This window comes from Juglans microcarpa x Juglans regia, chromosome 6D, assembly GCF_004785595.1.
Source record: "Juglans microcarpa x Juglans regia isolate MS1-56 chromosome 6D, Jm3101_v1.0, whole genome shotgun sequence".
NCBI lineage: Eukaryota > Viridiplantae > Streptophyta > Magnoliopsida > Fagales > Juglandaceae > Juglans > Juglans microcarpa x Juglans regia.
This window is the reverse complement of record NC_054604.1, coordinates 31,460,368-31,470,303: the sequence shown is the minus strand read 5'-3', so window position 1 is coordinate 31,470,303 and position 9,936 is coordinate 31,460,368.

Genomic DNA, 9,936 nt, shown 5'->3' with positions numbered 1-9,936 from the left:
CCATGGAACAGTTTGTCGATATATTTTGGTGCTTCCAAACTACTAAAATCTAAAGTTCATATCCATAAAGTCCTATGAGCTCAAATGTGGAATTTTATTTCTCATGTAACTAAAGAATTCAAAACTATCGATTTCTTTCCTTTCCCTACGCTATCTAAGCAACCAATTGGAGCAAAAGCAAATTGTAGGGAATGTGATAGCTGTAATCTTTGTTTGGGATTCCAAACGGGATTGAGTCCAAATGATATTGGGATTGGTTGGTTCCAGAATTGGCGCCTTGGGGATTACCAAATGTTTCTTAATAAAGGGAAGGGACTCATGAATATGTTGTGAAATGTTATGTAAAACACACACACGAACGATGACAAATAAAGTAAAAGTAACACAATTAAGAACACGACACACAATATACGTGGTTCGGCAAATTGTCTACGTCCACAGAACTACAGAAATCTTATTAACCAGAGGAGATTACAATCACTCAATCTCAACTCACACTCTCTAGGGCTTTTTGCTCTCTCACACAATATGCACTCACTTGACAATTTTTCTCTCTCAAAATATGCTTGAGGCCGTCCAACACAAGTCTAATATGACATATATATAGTGAGTGGCGCTGGAAACCCTAATCTGGCAAAACTACGTACTTCGCTGGAGCGGCGTGTCGAGTGCGCCTCGAGCGAACAACCAAATGAATATTGGCTCGAGCGGAGGGTCGAGCGAACACTAGGATTTGTCTCGCTCGAGTAGAGTGTCGAGCAGTACTTGAGCGGGACTCTCAGACTTGAGCTTTGCTCGAGCGGTATGTCGAGCGACGTCAAGCCAACTTTGGCTGGAGCCAACTTTCAGCAAACACTTTTTCAGCTCCAAAACCAGTCTCCACATATACTTCAATAGAATACTGATCATCACAGTATTAGTTTGGATTATAAAAGATTTCTTAATTCCAACCCCAATACCCAGAAACCATGCAAAAAATAAAACAAAATAAAATAAAATAAAAAGAACTTGAAGACGGTAAATCCCGGGGAAAGTCGATCTTAAAAAAAATACCCAGAGGATCAATCTATTTTTGTCCTCTTTAAATCCAAGCATAAGAGAACAGTTGAGACTCAAATCAGGCAAGAAAAGTCATAGACATAGAGAAAGAAAGTCATGGACACAGTTAATGTTGAAGAGAGGAACCACGAAGATCAACTTAGCAATGACTCTCCAAAGATCAAGAGTTAAGCAAAAGAGAGAGAGAGAGAGAGTAACCTATGATGGATCGGAGCAGGAGAGAGTGGGGCAGATGGAGAAGTATCGCCGAGTGAGAGTGTGTAGATCTGGACGCAAGGTGGAGAAGCAACAGAGGGGAGCAACAATTGAAGGTCGACAGCGAACTGAGAACGGCGAAGACGGATGGAGAACAGAGAGGGTGGCTAGGGTTTGAGGAGAAGAAATGAGTTTTCGGTGATCGGTTTCAAGTCTTTCGACTAATAATAGGATGTTTAAACCCGTATTAGATTTAAGACCCGATGAAACCAACTTTATTCGGTTGAGCCATGTCGAATATCATAGACGAATTGGGTCCAGGGTCTTTTATGCAGAGCTTACTATATATAATATGTCCAATGTATTGGCCTGACCGATTGGAGTTACCTCTAAGAATATGATGTTAATGCATTAATGTGTTTCCTAGTCACATATGAACTATTCTATATTCTAAAAGACTAATCAGTGTTGTAATTTAAGTCTATTGACATCATTTATAAAGCTTTCTTATTATCTTAAGTAACGTGACCAAATTTTCTACCATTACTTTTATATTCATTCAAAATATTATAAATTAAGCAATGGTTAAGTCTGACCATATAGTTTTCAAGGTTTTCACTATGTATATATGACTATGCATGCATAACACTGATGAGGACATGATGAATTTTTATATTCATCATCTCAAAGCAAGAGACAAAATTCACCTTGTCTTTCCACGCATGAAACTTTCTTTCTTAATTAAATAATCTACTTTTGTAGGAATCAAAATCATGAGACTAGCTAGCTAGGACTCCTAGCAACTTTAATCCGGAAAGCAGGACATGATGGCCAATGGTTCATTTGGCCAAAGAATAAAAGCAATTTACACCACCCCTAGCTATCAAATTAATTATATATATTTATTATTTATAGTTCAAAAGTGTTTCAATTACCTGAAGATCGAATCTCTTTTTTTAACATGCCATTAATTATATGAAGTATGCGTACCGCGCCAATCAACAAATTAGTCACAATAAGAGGGAGAAAAAAGGTTGATAACTAAGTACTCGAGTACTAGTATTAGAAAATTACATTGCATTAATATATTATAAGAAAACTGTTTATCTGTAATTAATTATTTTTAACAAAAATTATTATTTTTTATTAAAATAAGTATGTAATTTTATCGCAAATAGTCGTTATCATCGTAAATAATCCATTACAAATAGTTGTTTTTATGACCAGTTATGTATAACTATTGCTCAACAAGTTAATTAGTACTCTAATAATATTTAATTAGTTTCTTATAATTATTTATTTCCATCTTTATTTTCTTCTTTCTTCTCCGCAGCTTTCTTCTCAGATTCTTTGGCAGGGCCAACCGATACACGAATGTCTATTTTTCCCATCTTCTTCAGCTTTTTCGCTATCGCAGTTGTGTCCATTTCTCCTAGTATGACGGTCAGCTTCTGCTCCTTTAGATCAGCTGCAATTGAATCAACTCCTGCATGCAGAACATCATGCAGACAGCCAGTTGCACAAAATTATATAAGCTAGCATGCAAGTCAGAAAATAATAATAATAATAATAATAATAATAATAATATCGATCCTAATTCATTACGGACATAAATAATTAATGTATATATACACTCATTAGACTTTCATCACTAATTATATTAGAGATTTGTACGTATCAATAATATATTGATCATGTGGTTAGTTGGAAAATTCAATGATGCTCACATATATAATTAATTTCTTTAATTTGAGGTTTAGTTACGAACTGATCATCAGTCATCATCCATAGTCATGATTTTCAAAACCACCTTCTGCAAAATCTTACACAACTTTATAAGAAAGGCGATCGAAGAGATTCAAACGTTACAGTAGTAAAAGATCATAAATTAAAGAGATTATATATTATGTTCGGAAGGAGATCGATCAAAAGCTAGCTATTTAAGACAACATATATTGACACAATCAAATCTGCTCATTCACAAGATTCTAATTTGCACAAATCAATCACGAAATCATCACCATAATTTTAGGAATAGTCATTGATTTGTAAATATTAATTATTTCCTTACATTTGTTATTTCCATACTTAGTCTAGCTTCCTGTATCTATTTAACCAGAAATGTATCACAGTAACCGACAAGTGATTGGAATAAAATTGTTCAATTTTTCACATTCTTGACATGGTATCAGCCTAAACACGATCCCTACCCTACCCGAGACCTCCATGGCTTCCTCTTCCTCTTCCTCCTCCTCCAATGTTCTTTCTCCATATATCCTCCATCCCTCTGATTCTCCTAGTCTAATTTTTGTTTTTGCTCTCCTTACAGGAGATAATTTCCTAAAATGAAAAAAAAAACATGACCCGAGCATTCAATGCCAAGAACAAGCTCAGTTTTGTCGATGGCTCTCTCCCCACCCTTGATCCTAGCTCTCCATAATACAAACAATGGAACCAAACCAAGGACATGGTCCTTACCTAGATTTTAAACTCCATCAATCCATCTCTAGCCAACTCCCTTGAATACCACACCGACCCACGAAATGTTTGGATTGACCTCCAATCTCGTTTTAGCCACGGCAATAATGCTCGTCTCTATCACCTCAAAAGTGAGCTTTCCTCTTTGCAACAAAACACCAACTCTATCCATGAGTACTACAACCATATCAAACAAATATGGGATGAATTAAGCCATTTTTAAAACAACAATGATCTCAAGGATTTGCAAAAACAAGCAGACGATGAACGCATCTTCCAGTTTCTTCTTGGCCTAAATGACTCCTTTGCCCAACTCAGAACCCAAATCCTAGCTATGGAACCTCTTCCTCCCATCACAAAATTTTTTTCTATCTTGTTTCAGGAAGACCAACAACGCCTCTTTCACATACGACCACTACCGGCGAAATCCATGGCCTTCGCAGCAGCCAATTCCGGCAACACCAGAAGCAACCTTCATTGCACTGAATGTGGCAAAACGGGCCACACAGGTGACCGATGCTGGAGGGTTATCGGATACCCACCTGGTCACGATTAATGCTCCAAGCCGCGCCCCTCTCTTCTCGACAAACCACCGTCTGGCTTGGCTCCAGTAGCAAATCAAGCCTCTTTCTCCTCAGACTTGTCACTGGTACCAAGATTGACGCCGGAGCTCTACCAAAAATTGCAAGACTTGCTCACCCCGACACCCACTCCCTCCAATTTCATCGGTAACGCCACTTTCTCTCCTTCCTCATTCGATAGCCACCACGACTAGGTCGTGGACAACGGTGCTAGTGCCCACATGTGCCATGACCCGCGTGTGTTCTCTGATTTGAAACCCCCTCCCCCTTCTCTCTCGGTGAGGTTGTTGAATGGCCATCGACCATTGCAAACTATCCCCATCCCTTACCCTTTTAAACGTCTATTTTATCCCTGACTTTCATTTTAATCTCTTATCTGTTCCTTAACTTACCACTAACACAAATTATATTGTTTCTTTTTCTTGTAAAAATTTTTTTTTTCAGGACCCACAGTCGACGAGGCTGATTGGAGTGGGTGATTTATGCAATGAGCTTTATGTGTACCAGCCCAACAATGTTCTGGCTCTCTCTGTACAATCCACTGCTAATAAAGACTTATGGCAACGATGCCTAGGTCATCCTTCCCGTCTTTTTATTCCCCAATTATTTAATAATTCTCATGTTGTTTCAGATTGTGATATTTGTGCTCGTTTTAAGCACACATGTTTGCCATTTTCTTCTAGTGATAATAAAAGTTATTTTGCTTTCAATAGAATATTTTGTGACATTTGGGGTGGTTTCCATACTCCTTCCATTTGTGGTTCTCATTATTTTTTCACTGTAGTCGATGATTTTTCATGCACCACTTGGATGTATCTTATGTGTTATAAATCTGAGACATATACAACTCTCATACATTTCTTTACCCTTGTCCAAAATCAGTTCAATACCATGGTAAAAAAAAAAAAAAAAAAATCGTACTGATAATGAACAAGAATTTCTTTCGCAAAAATTTTAATCATATCTTTAAAATCATAGCATTATTCATAAACGTACATGCGTTGATACTCCACAACAAAATAGTGTTGCGGAGCGAAAATATAGGCACCTCCTGAATATTGCTCAAAGCCTTCGCCTCCAAGCACACTTACCTCTAGATTTTTGGGGAGAATGTGTACTCACTACGGCATATCTCATTAACCGTACACCAAGTCACATTCTTCAAAATAAATCTCCTTTTGAACTTATCTTCAACATCATTCCAAACTATAATCACATTCGTGTGTTTGGTTGTCTATATTACGTCCAAACCCTCCGTGCTCATCCAGATAAATTCTCTCCCCGTGCCTCAAAATGTATATTTCTTGGCTATCCTAGTAACCGCAAAACATACAAACTCTATAATCTCGACACTCAAACAATTTTCTTTTCTCGAGGTGTCACCTTCCATGAAGACATCTCTCACTTTCAAGATTTTCCAGATATTTCTCATCTATCTCCCCTTATCCTCCCTTTACCCGTTCCCAAACCTATCCTACTAACCCCATCCCCCCTCCTTATACTAAGACCACGGACCCTCCCTCACCCTCTACTTCTCTTTGTCCTCGTCACACTACTTCTCGATCAGCTTACCTCCAGGTTATGTTTGTCCGACTCTACACGTAAGGCCCACAACATCATCACTTGCTGCATCAACCTCGGGTACTACTCACCCTTTATCTATTTTTCTTTTATATTCTCGTTTTTCACCTTCTCATCTTACATTTTTACATGCCCTCAACATTTATGTTGAAACTTCTTGCTATTTCACTACCCTTCGCCATTCTCATTGGCTTGAAGCAATGTCTAATGAGCTTCGTGCCCTTAAAGCCAATTCCACCTGGACACTTAAACCACTCCCTCTTGGTAAAAAGATCATCGGTGCAAATGGGTCTTTAAAATCAAGCTCAAAGTAGATGGTTCAATTGAAAGATATAAAACTCACCTAGTTACAAAAGGATACATTCAAGTTGAAGGCCTCGATTATTATGAGACTTTTGCACTTGTTACAAAAATGACTATTGTCCGGTATTTGTTAGTTGTAGCTGCCACTTAGCAATGGATCATTCACCAACTTGACGTCAATAATGTCTTCTTATATGGTGATCTTGATGAATAAGTGTACATGACACCACCTCCCGAATATTGCCCTAAGGGGGAGACTCATGTCTGACGTCTCCGTAAATCCCTCTACAGCCTCAAACAAGCATCTCGCAACTGGTTTTTTAAACTGACCACTATGCTTCTTGATACAGGTTTTACTCAATCTCAAGCAGATCACTTTTTATTCACCTTGATCAAAATCACGAGTATCACCATTGTGCTTGTCTACGTTGATGATATTCTGGTTGCTGGAAATGATCTCTCCCAAATTGAGACATTCAAACGTGCTCTCTCCACCAATTTCAAAACCAAGGATCTCGGCCCCCTCAAATATTTTCTTGGTCTCGAAGCTGCTCGTTCACAAAAAGGCATCTTCCTTAATCAACGAAAATATGCTCTTGATATTCTGAATGATAGTGGCCAACTTGGCGCCTGGATCTCTCCCTTTCCCATGGAACAAAACTTAAAGCTCACAAATCAAGATGGCATACTTTTTCCGACCCTAGTGCCTATTGACGACTCGTGGGACGACTCATCTATCTGACAATCACTCGTCCTGATATTTTCTGCGCAGTAAACATCTTTAGTCAGTTTATGCATACTCCCCGTCTTCCTCACATGCAAGCAGCCACTCATGTTCTTCAATACATCAAAGGCAGCACAGGCTAAGGCATTTTCTTTCCATCCTCCAATACTTTACATATTACTGCCTATACTGATTCAGATTGGGCCAGCTATCCCACTACTCGCTGCTCCACCACCAGCTATTTCATTCAGTTTGGCACGAGTCCTATTTCATGGCGCACAAAAAAATAAACAACAGTAGCTCGCTCTTCCGCTGAAGCTGATTATCGTGCCATGGTCATCACCACTTACGAGCTCACCTGGTTAAAACAACTCCTTACTGATTTTGATATTCCTTATCCTGAACCTTTTAGCTTACATTATGATAATCAACCTGCTCTACACATTGCCCATAACTCTGTGTTCCATAAACGCACCGAGCATATTGAGATTGATTGTCATATTATTCGAGATAAGATCCAGTTGGGTCTCCTCACTACAGTACATATGTCATTACATGAGCAAATTGCAGACATTTTCACTAAAGCCTTAGGTCGAGAACTTTTTCATTATTTTTTATGCAAGTTGGACATTATGGATCTTCATGCGCTAACTTGAGGGGAGTATTGTCACAATCAAATTTGCTCATTCACAGGATTCCAATTTGCACAAAATAAGCCACGGAATCATCGCCATAATTTTAGGAATAATCATTGATTTGTAAATATTAATTCTTTCCTTACATTTGTTTATTTCCTTACTTAGTCTAGCTTCCTGTATCTATTTAACCAACAATGTATCATTGTAATCGACAAGTGATTGGAATAAAATTGTTTAGTTTTTCACATTCTTGACAATATATACACACACACACATACATGAGCCATCAGAGAATTTGTGATCACTACAAGAAAAGTGACTTTTTCCAACGATTATTTTCGTCGGGAAAGTCCTATAAATCGCTGCCATTGACTTTTACCAGCGATTTACACATCGCTGCATGTTCACCGGTATTATCCCTCCACTTCTAATCTACCCCAACGGAAGTAAAAAATCGTTGCTAAAAGGTTATCTTTTTCGACAATTTTTTTGTCGCAAAAAGTACAAAATATCGCCGCAGTTATAATCTACGATTCAATTTATAATCGTTGGGAAAGACTAATTTTGGCGATTTTTTTTCGTCGCTAGAGGTAGAGGGAGACCTAGCTAGGCTTAATATGGAATATTGGAAATAAATTAAAAAGTGGCAGTAGTAGTTAGTTAAGCCAAGGTGACCTGCATGCATAATGCTTAATTTGGATCATCAGCTAGATAGCAATCAAGACTAAGAATAAAATGAAATAACTACAGGAAACAAAGATCTCACGCAAGACACAAAAAACCAAATGATTTAAGTCAAATTGACTTTGGGAAGAGAGTAGATTGAAAATAATAAAAAAAAAAACTAAAATCAAGATTACTCGACAACAAAATCAAGATTACTAGACAACACTACAATCCACAGGTAAAAACCGTAATCCTCTATTTTCATGAAACCCTAATAGAAAAAATCTCCCTAACATGCTAAAATCCATAGTCATTGTATAAAATCAAACTGATAATACAATATTCACGAAAAACAAACTTAAAAGGATAGCTAGAGAGAAAGATAGAGAGGAATAGAGAGAGAGACAAATGAAGAGAGAGACGAACGGAGAGAGAGAGACACTTACTTGCGAAGGAGGCGGAGACGGCGACGTCGCGGTAGCTTAATAACGTGGGAAGGGGTGGCAGTGCACAAGGCTTGGGGAAGAAGGTACAAGTGGAGAAGGAGGGTTACTGTGATGAAGACTGGGTAAGGCTCGCCGGGGGGGACAGGTGGTGGGTTTTGGCGCCTCAAAGCTCAAACCTGTTGATTTATCCCATTACGACTAGTTTTTAAACATTGCGTCAAATGCTTTCGCTGTTAAAAGGCATCAAATCGCTGCAAATACATGACTTCGTAGACTACCATGTTTAGATTGTAAAAAGACTGCGACGATTTTATTTTCGCCGCAAAAGTTTAGTTATTGCGGCGATTTTACTTGCAACGAACTTAAAATCGCTGTAAAAAGTCTTTTCTCTTGTAGTAGATATTTAAGAGATGTAAATGGAAAACCAGAAGACCGATCAAGTTGCAAAGCTCTGTGACAGTCGACAGTAGTAGTAATGGTACATGCACATGCGCGCGCATATTTATATGAGTAATGATACACACACAACACATTGCACAACAGATTGCACAACAATGTAATAAAATAAGGATATTTTTATAAAATGATGTTACTTTTATAAGATAATTTACAAAAATACCCCTCATTTAAAACATAGTTGTGTAAAATGTTATGAAAAATGTTCTGTGTAAATCATTTTTCTATTTATATATAGCATGCAGTCCCGACCCAATAGTACTGGCTTATCATGCAGTCAACTTTGTAGTTTGTTTGCCACTAATTTAAAATGGTGGCATTCTTTTTGCTTCCTTTTAGATTTTGTCCTGCACATGATGATTAAGGAAAATTTCCCACTTTCTCTTGCCTTTTCCTTTTATTCATTGTATTAAAAAAACGTTTAGGTATGAGAAAAGAAAAAAGATCCATCTTTCTCTAGCCTCTTCCTCCATTGTATTAAAAAAATTATGTGTAGGAGTGAGAAGCACACTTCATTTGGAACTTTTGCATGCATCATTTCCAACTAATTGATTATTGGGTCCAAAATATATGCTTGCAATCTTAATTTTTGTCGTTTCGCTCTAATAGGATTGTTTCTTGATCTATGCATTACTCTTAAGCTGTGTCTAGTAAGTGAGATTATTTCACTATTATTTACTACTTTTTTACTACTATTCATAGATCATTTGAAATTATCTCAACATCCAAATGTAAGCTTAACCACCAATTGCAAGCGGATTTGACACACACACAAATATATATATATATATATATATATATATAAATAC